Source organism: Mizuhopecten yessoensis, unplaced genomic scaffold, assembly GCF_002113885.1.
Source record: "Mizuhopecten yessoensis strain PY_sf001 unplaced genomic scaffold, ASM211388v2 scaffold627, whole genome shotgun sequence".
Taxonomy (NCBI): domain Eukaryota; kingdom Metazoa; phylum Mollusca; class Bivalvia; order Pectinida; family Pectinidae; genus Mizuhopecten; species Mizuhopecten yessoensis.
Genome location: NW_018403641.1, coordinates 75,272 through 83,555, shown reverse-complemented (window position 1 = coordinate 83,555; position 8,284 = coordinate 75,272). Strand labels below are relative to the sequence as shown.

The window sequence follows — 8,284 nt, the reverse complement described above, 5'->3', positions numbered from 1 at the left end:
CAAGTTACAACAACTTTTCATATGCTTTATAGAAATTTTACAAAACTTATATTCTGAAACAATTTGAAACTAGGTCTGATAAATAACATGCTGTAAAATTGAATGTATCTTTAAATGTATGTGTACCACAGCTTGTACGCTGACCAGGTTTGCTGGTGTGACCCTCGTGGTCAGCCGGTACTGAGTTAATCAGGGGTTATACCAGATACAATCTGGGGTCAATACGATACGCTTACGTCACACTGGGAATTAAAAGCATTGTATTTACACCCAACCCAACAAAGCATAAACCTAGGTGTGCTTACGGAAGTCCCACATTTATATTCAACATTTGAATCATAACATGAGAAGATTTCAAATTGGCTATCCCATAACTGTTCAATATTTTACATTAAAACCACCAATCATTCAAAGTAAAGTGTGTGCCTTAAACGAACCCTCTATAGTAGATGTGTACCGGTATTCCTATACACTCTCAAGCTGACTGTTCAACAGTGTGTGTCACTTAGGTATATATAAACCCATGTACAATATATAAATGCCTTAACCTTAATCCATTTAAATGCTCCCCTTCCCAAGCTAGACTTGATCAACGTCGCGCATGATTTACGATTGGCAAACTGGCCTAGCCTATAGGATATAAGTACTAGTGTTGGTGACGGGAAAAGTGTATAAAACGTATCTGTAGCATAGGATCCCGTTAGTAGGGTAAGTTGTTTTTATCTAAAAAATATACTGATAGATATTTTATTTTACATTTTTGTTAGGTTGTGTGTCACACAGGGTACTATGAGTTTAAGATAAGCTGTCAAATATTAATGTTTAAACTAGTATCATCATGTTATTAGATTTTAAGATAAGCACATGGGAAATCAATGTTTGTCTACAGGAACTTCCTCAATTAGGTACACTATATAGTTATCCAACTCTCTACTGTTGCTTTCATTAAGTTGGTATGGAGATTTAAATCACAGTTTGTATGTTATATATAGCATGAATGCTTAATCTTAATACTATATTCTAATATCTACACTTAAACGCCACAACAGATTTTAATTAAAATTCCTCCGTTGCTCTTTTCTTGTAGAAACATGATCCGGGTAAAGTGTGTAGATGATCTGAATTTAGAATGCTATAAAGAGTGTACCTTTTGACAGCCCGTCAATTACATGTGTATTTTATAGTGTTAATACGTGACAGGTGTAAACACACTTACCTGGAGGTTTTACCTGTTGTGATTTCAGATTGGTACCTACAATAACGTTCAGGAGAAACGAAATGAACAGTGGAAACAGCTCTCACTGAAGGTAAGGACATTGGTTCGCATGAAGGTAAAGCTATGATAGTCTGACCATTGTTGACAATATAAGTCGTAGATTTATCTTCTGTAGTATCGACTTTATTCCTTTATCATTATGAATCTGTCTTGTTTATTATACAGTATGTCATGTTCACAAAGGTTATCACTACAATGTTCTTAATTTGAATATGCATGTTCTATACCGCTCAGACTGGCAATATTTACTTACACATGGTGGCTTTGAATGATCAGACAGTAGTTTGAGTAGAGTGAATTATCATTAATATCATGATCAATTGTACATAAGTCCTTCCGAGGAGTTGGTCAGATCACCACTTCTAGCCCGTCCAATAGTATAACAAGGCTAAGGAGGCCATATATACTAGGTACAAAACATACCTGTCAATGATTCACGTATCTGGCGTTTACAGTCTACTTGAATATAATATAACTTTATTTATTTTACAACAATTATGAAACAAGTTATTTCAACTTATATTAATCACTCTTGTTGGCCCGGATGTTAGCGCGTGGGGGGTCTTAGTGTGGGAGGAAACCGGAGTACCCGGAGAAAACCAATATGGTTGGGCAGGTGACCCCAACATTGTCACGTCCGATCGGGGAATCAATTCAATTCATTTATTAACTTTCGGCCTTACGGCCCATCAGTACAAACATATCAATACAATGCATAATATACACAATAACACGGCTCACAATATACAGTGAGAGAGTGGAGTAAATAAATTAGATTCTTAACTTATTAGCTTCAAAAATATATTTACCAAGTTGACATAATTCCTTAGTATTGTTAACACACAATAATTGTATAAATTTAAACATGGATGGCTTTTTCCAGTAGTACTTTTTAATAAGGCGGCTTCTTAAGTTTTGGTAGGTTTTACATATCAGAATAAAATGGTATTCATCTTCGACTTCTGTAGCCGAATTACAGTTCGTACAATATCTCTGTTCTCGAATAACGTTGCGATATCTACCGGTCTCGATTGCTAATGAATGTGCAGACATTCGTAACTTTGTTAGACTAATTCTATAATTCTTAGGAATATATTTGGTTAAATAATACTGAATGGAAAAGTGGTCTACGATACACTTGTATAAAAAACACTTAGAGGAAGTCTCTAGTAAACCTCTTAAATGTTGTTGGCCTTGGTCAAAAATTCTTTGACGAATAAGCGGTAAAATTAATTTAACATTAGTCGACGATTGGCTTAACCATACATCACCAAAGCCCAAAGCAAATAATTCATTTTTTACATGGTGTACCCAGTTAAAGCAAGTACATGTAATCTGTTTTGATAAAAAAGAATATGCACAGTTCAGAATACAATTTTTCGAGTCGAGTAACTTAAACCAATACTTAATGATTCTGTATTTTCTGATACATTCTAAAGGCAAGCGACCAAGTTCGAAATATACCATTGCATTACATGTGGATTTTTTAACTTTGAGGAGTCTCTTACAGAAATTCAAGTGCACATTCTCAATGTCTATTCCTTTTATGGATCCCCATACTTCACATGCGTAACTTAATATGCTAATAACATATGTATCGAACAAATGTAACATGGTCTTAAAATTAAGACTAAGATTGGAGCATTTTGATAATAAAGCAAACATAGCTTTACGACCTTGGTCAGCTAATTGTTTCTGAATACTATTGAACTTATTGTTAAACTTAAATTGCACACCTAGGTATGTAAATTGATCAACACAACTAACCGTTTTGCCATTATAAAACCAAATTTCATTATTTCGAACTTTCCCGCCTTTTCGAAAAACCACAATTTTTGTCTTATCAATATTGACAGTTAATTTCCATTTCTCAGAATAACTAGCGAGATTATCCAACAGTTCCTGTAAACCCTCAACCGTCTCCGATAACAACACTAAATCGTCTGCGTATAGCATAAGAAATAAGCTTAATTCTCCAAAGGTATAATAGCTACTACAATTCGAGATAAAAAACGATTCAAAATCATTCACATACATGGAAAAAAGTATCGGAGACAGAATTTCCCCTTGCAATAATCCGATATCATTATCAAAAAAGTCTGATAAGCAGCCTTTGAATTTCACACAAGACCTAACATGATTATATATAGACTTGATGACTTGCAGCAGCTTCCCTCTTACTCCCAACTTCGATAACTTATACCACAAGTTGATCCTATCAACGTAGTCGAACGCCTTTCTAAAATCCACGAAACAACAATATAGACGTTTATTTTCACTAAAAGATTTTGTAATAACTGAATGCAGAGCGAAAACGGCATCAACAGTGCTAAGACCAGGACGAAAACCAAACTGTGCGTCAGTAATAATATCATAAGACTCCGACCATTTTACCAACCTCGTATTCAAAATTGATGTAAACAGTTTGCCTAGACAACTTACCAAACTAATACCTCTAAAATTGTTAGGGTCACTTTTATCTCCTTTCTTATGAACTGGCGTAATAACAGCTATAGACCATTCGGAGGGAAAACATCCAGAATTAAAAATGCCATTAAATAGTACACTCAAAACAGGCAATAGTACATTTTTACCAACTACGAAACATTCATTTAAAATTCCATCAAGTCCATGTGATTTACCCCGTTTCAGGTTACCTATCGCTTTAGCTATCTCATACACCGTAATAGGACAGTCTAATTCATCATAAATTGGAATAGAGTTATCATTGGAATTAAATTCACCTCTATTTTCTGTTACATCTGAATTATTAACATTCTCAGATGACAAAGTCTTAAAATGGTCGTACAAATTATCCATACTCATTTGAGGTCCAGCTGCTTTAGGCGACGAGAATCTCTTATAAAATTGTCTCGGATTATACTTTCTTAGTTGATCAAGCATATCACCTTCATATTTCATGTACATTCTTTTTTTCTTTGCTTCTGCTGCTTTGTACAATCTTTTCTTATTAATTAAATTGTTATGATTCTCTACAGACTTAGAACTATTAAACAAACTCAATGCATTTTTATAATTATTCCATACATGTTTCAAATCGGGGTCAAACCATGGTTTGTCCTCGGATATACCTGTATCATACCTAACTTGTTTATTTACCTGGTCTCGCCCCATTGCTCCCGCACGCTTGTCGTTCCTGTGTGTACTCGGTCGCGAGAGAAAGGGGTCCATTGCTCGAAGCAATACGTTTGAAAATCGCGTAACGCAATCATCCATATCATTTTGGGTAACATCTTCCGATAGTATAACCGACTCGTTAATATCGTTTTGATTCGTTGAGAGTACATCTAAAAAGCTTACCTTGCCTTCGTCATTCCATCGATAAGTAGGTCGCTCGTTACCTGTCGGTTCACACACGTGTGTATCATCATTATCGACCAATGAAAAACGCGTTCGTATTTGCACGTGCAGTGGGGCGTGGTCAGATAACACATTGAAATTGCCAACAATAAACTGTTTAACACAATACAATAAACATGGACTCGCAATCAAATAATCAATAACACTCATTCCATTATGGCCACAATATGTATAGTCATTTGAATACTTATTTAAATCTCTTCCGTTATAGATACGCAAACAACTCGCCTTACATAATTCTATAAGTCGGTTTCCAAAATGATTTACCACTGTGTCGGGGTTAACCCTATCAGTATAATAATCATCAGAGACATATGAAAACAAATCAGAAAGCTGACATTTAACACTGTCGTGAATAATATCATATTTTACATAATCACATACATTACTGGTACGACTGTTAAAATCTCCCAACAACATAATATCACCCTTTCGGGAATATTGACTTATACCATATTCCAATTCAAAAAATAAATCACAGTTATACTGGTTATAGAATTGGGAATTGGAAGGTGGAATATAGACACATGCCAGGTACACATCATTTCCTTGACCAATAAGACTTTTATCAATTTTTAGCCAAACTATAGAGTCACATATAATTTCACAAACTGAAATATATTTAGTTAAATTTGATTTAATCATAATTAACATGCCACCTCCTTGGGAATGTGTAGTACGTTTTCTAGGTATTACATAGGTAGAGTAACCTTCAATATCAACTTGGTAGTCATTTGTTATCCAACATTCTGTCAAAAATACAAGATTATATGTTTTAATAAAATTTTGAAATTGTTTAGATTTTAATTTATTGTCCAATCCACCATTAATGTTCCATGACAGTACATTTAGAGTATTTGAAATACTCTCATTCTCATCACTGTCCTAATTTGTACTGGACTGACGTCCTCGGCCTTTAGGCTTGTCCCGTCCCGTGGGGGTCCCCTTCCCGGCCGCGGCCGCGGAAAGGTCCGGTACTGGTCCATCATACACTTTATCGTTTATAAAAAGTTTATCCCTAATAATCACCGCCTTTTTGTTCTCGTTTCTCGCTTTCTTACACACTGGCCATAGCCTCTTCCGCGCATCCTGAACCTCTTTCGGAAACTGGTCGGAAATAAAAATATCTGTCCCTTTTAGTTTCTTTGCATTACGTTTTACAAGCTCCTTTTGTTGGTACATATTAAATTTGGCTACGATGGGCCTAGTCTTCCCCTCCTTCTTCTCCCCTATCCGGTGTGCCCTGTCGATGATCACATTTTCACTTATACCGAGTTTGTCATGCGCGATCCAATTTACATTGGCAATGCAGTCTTCAGTCGGTACTCTCACTTCAACACCACTTTCGTTTACTACTGTGTCAAAGTCGGGCGTGGCCTTTTCTTCTACCCCGAAAAATAAGAGATTGTCCCTCATGGACCTACACTTCAAATCTAGTATGTCGTCGGCAGCACGATTGATACTGGCCCTAATACCACTCATATCAGGGGCTAAATTTTCCTCAAATTTCTTATTTAGGAATTCCTGAGATTTCTCGACTTCCGCAACCCGGGATCTCAAATGTTTCACATCATTGTTTAACTCAAGAATACCCCGTTCGATGGTGTCTAATTTAGTAAGTTTGCTGGTCAACGCGTCGACTTTTGATATTAGACACTTGGCCCATGCCGGTGGTGTGTCCGATGAATTAGGTTGAATACCCATGGGTGGGGGGCCCGAAGGGGGGGATGACATACTCATCTGGTACGGAAAATTGTAATAATTACTGGCTGGCATCTGAGGCTGGCCATTGCCTGGAGACTGGTTTGGCCAGTTCTGTGGCTGGTAATTGTGCATACCTTGCTGTGAGGCCATTATATCATACAGTTCAGGCGGTACACTATTACTGGTATTGTTAATTGATTTCACGGGTGAATGGGCATCGCTCACCTTCGTAGCCTTTTTGCTGTTTTCTCCCCGTTTCTTCTTCTTGGGCGGCATACGGGACAAACAACGACCTTACCGGCACCCACACGATCATATCCATCCGTCACAAGTACATTTTGATCACATTTCATCTGATATCAGACCACAATATTCAAACATTTTGACGGCGCTCAAAGCCCGCGTCCATTACGAGCCGTGCCTCGAACCCCGGCCACCTTGGTGAAAGGCAAGTGCGCTATCCACTACACCACCCGACTACTTGAATACAACGTCTTGAATATTTTTTTCTAAAAATACCGTTCATTTTCATAAAAAAAAAGAATGCCCTCTAGCTCGTGTCCAATATACCAATTTATAATCAACACACTGACAGCACTGTTTAATTCAAGATGAAATGCTTTATATAAAAGTCTACACTGTGTATTCACGTGAGTTAATCAATCGGTAGATGTGTTTATAAACCAGACAATTGTACAGTCCTAGTCATCACGTCCTCCTCGATACGGCTGAGTAGGTATACAAAATAATAACAGTTAATAATGGTTTTAGACGTAACAGCAAAAGCGGAAGGCCACTGTGTCGTGTGTTAACTGGTACGTAATTGGGACAAACTATTTTATAGCGTTTTTCTTAATAGAATCCACCCTTGATGTGAGGTACGGATAAGGTCATTCAAATCCAAGGGATAAAATATTGAGCAGGAGACCCGAGGCTTTGCCGATGGTCTTTTCCTCAATATTTTATCCCGAGGGTTTGAATTACCTTGCTAATTACCTAAAACCCGTAAAAACGACGTCACGAACAACAGCGTGACCCCGAAAGGTCACAATAATTCCCCCTCCCCCGGCAGTCTGCGCGTGTAAGCGATCTAGACCTGTGGGTTGGTAAGAATTTTCTCGTACCTCAGATAGAGATATCCCACGTCACACCCCATGCTAGATTTTTCTATCTCGTCCGATCTGTCTTGTACCTTTAAGTGACATTTCGCGAAATTTTTACACTACGATGTATTCATCCACGCGTTAACTGCTTGAAATTGACAATTTGCGTTATAAATGTTCTGTTTTGTAGTTATGGTATAGTTTTGATGTTGTTAGATATTTGATGTTGTAGATCAAATATAATCTACACTGTGAAATACGTTGTAATCCATGTAAGGACGGACTACGTTTTTACGCGAAAGCATTCAAATGTAGCTTAAGTAGTGAAGAGGTCGTCATCATCATCATCATTTGAGGCCCAAGGCGGGATACTTGTAGTTTTTAGAAAAATTAAATTATTATTATTTTTTCAAAAAAAATTGCGATATTTTTTTTTACCTGTAACTGAGCAAAGAGGGTTAAAGATTCTGTAACATTCTTGGATGATACAGAATCTTAGCCCGAGACTGAGATAACCCGATCTCGCTCAGTTACATGTAATATATTTTATTATTCCAGCATCGCCGGAAATGCGGATATCTCGGTCTCGTATGCAAGAATCTGCGTCAACATGTCCAAATATTTTCTTGGAAACTACCACTCAAAATATGATGAAACTTCCCATGAACATTATTCAGTATGCGAAGAATTGCAAACAAAAAACTGCGCATCCAAGATGGCCATGGCTGCCGTGGCCTCTGATTAGTAGAATGTTTAATACTGTTAGAAGTGATACATGTATATAGGTGTGTTATGGCTGCCGTGGTCTCTAATTAGTAGA

General features: G+C 37.1%; 1 protein-coding gene across 1 annotated transcript in view; it reads left to right on the top strand.

The window, feature by feature from the left end:
* Nucleotides 1–567: 567 nt before the first annotated feature.
* Nucleotides 568–8,284, top strand: part of LOC110451173 (Golgi resident protein GCP60-like) — a 22,790-nt gene continuing 15,073 nt past the window's right edge. The window contains exons 1-2 of the mRNA XM_021499047.1: nt 568–708; nt 1,245–1,307. The gene's annotated coding sequence lies outside the window, so the exon portion shown is untranslated. The remainder of the gene's footprint in view (nt 709–1,244; nt 1,308–8,284) is intronic.